A 1,827-nucleotide genomic window follows, 5' to 3' on the forward strand; every position below is an offset into this window, starting at 1 on the left:
CCTGAACTTTGCATATAGCGCACCCCTGAGCACTAACTTTGTGTGTAATGCACCCCTGAACTCTGCACGCTGTATGTAGCGCACACCTGAACTCTGCACACTGTATGTAGCGCACCCCTGAACTCTGCACGCTGTATGTAGCGCACCCCTGAACTCTGCACGCTGTATGTAGCGCACCCCTGAACTCTGCACTCTGTATATAGCGCACCCCTGAACTCTGCACTCTGTATATAGCGCACCCCTGAACTCTGCACGCTGTATGTAGCGCACCCCTGAACTCTGCATGCTGTATGTAGCGCACCCCTGAACTCTGCACGCTGTATGTAGCGCACCCCTGAACTCTGCACTCTGTATATAGCGCACCCCTGAACTCTGCATTCTGTATATAGCGCACCCCTGAACTCTGCACTCTGTATATAGCACACCCCTGAACTCTGCACTCTGTATATAGCGCACCCCTGAACTCTGCACTCTGTATATAGCGCACCCCTGAACTCTGCACTCTGTATATAGCGCACCCCTGAACTCTGCACTCTGTATATAGCGCACCCCTGAACTCTGCACGCTGTATGTAGCACACCCCTGAACTCTGTATGCAGCGCACCCCTGAACTCTGCACTCTGTATGTAGTGCACCCCTGAACTCTGCACGCTGTATGTAGTGCACCCCTGAACTCTGCACGCTGTATGTAGTGCACCCCTGAACTCTGCACGCTGTATGTAGCGCACCCCTGAACTCTGCACGCTGTATGTAGTGCACCCCTGAACTCTGCACGCTGTATGTAGCGCACACCTGAACTCTGCACGCTGTATGTAGCGCACCCCTGAACTCTGCACTCTGTATATAGTGCACCCCTGAACTCTGCACTCTGTATATAGCACACCCCTGAACTCTGCACGCTGTATGTAGCGCACCCCTGAACTCTGCACGCTGTATGTAGCACACACCTGAACTCTGCACGCTGTATGTAGCGCACCCCTGAACTCTGCACGCTGTATGTAGCGCACCCCTGAACTCTGCACACTGTATGTAGCACACACCTGAACTCTGCACGCTGTATATAGCGCACCCCTGAACTCTGCACGCTGTATGTAGCGCACCCCTGAACTCTTCACGCTGTATGTAGCGCACCCCTGAACTCTGCACTCTGTATATAGCGCACCCCTGAACTCTGCATTCTGTATATAGCGCACCCCTGAACTCTGCACTCTGTATATAGCGCACCCCTGAACTCTGCACTCTGTATATAGCGCACCCCTGAACTCTGCACTCTGTATATAGCGCACCCCTGAACTCTGCACTCTGTATATAGCGCACCCCTGAACTCTGCACCCTGTATGTAGCTCACCCCTGAACTCTGCATTCTGTATATAGCACACCCCTGAACTCTGCACTCTGTATATAGCACACCCCTGAACTCTGCACCCTGTATGTAGCTCACCCCTGAACTCTGCACTCTGTATATAGCACACCCCTGAACTCTGCATTCTGTATATAGCGCACCCCTGAACTCTGCATTCTGTATATAGCACACCCCTGAACTCTGCATTCTGTGTGTAAAGCACCCCTGAACTCCGCACTCTGTACATAATACATTCCTGGTATTTAATGCCCCTCTAAGACCCTTCCACTGTTAATGAAATTTGGACACACCCACCATTTTATGCAGTGTGGCTGGGGGGGGGTTGTGCATGGGGGGGGGGGGGTTGTAGAGGGGTCATGGTTGAGTTCCTCTACCTATTCTCTGAGGAAAAAGAGCCCTCTCAAACACTATCAAACACTATCAAACACTCAAAGCCCTGGTGAAGAGGGCATCCCTAAGCCCCC

Source organism: Staurois parvus, unplaced genomic scaffold (assembly GCF_062004578.1).
Source record: "Staurois parvus isolate SC_StPar_1 unplaced genomic scaffold, SC_StPar_1.0 ptg001871l, whole genome shotgun sequence".
NCBI lineage: Eukaryota > Metazoa > Chordata > Amphibia > Anura > Ranidae > Staurois > Staurois parvus.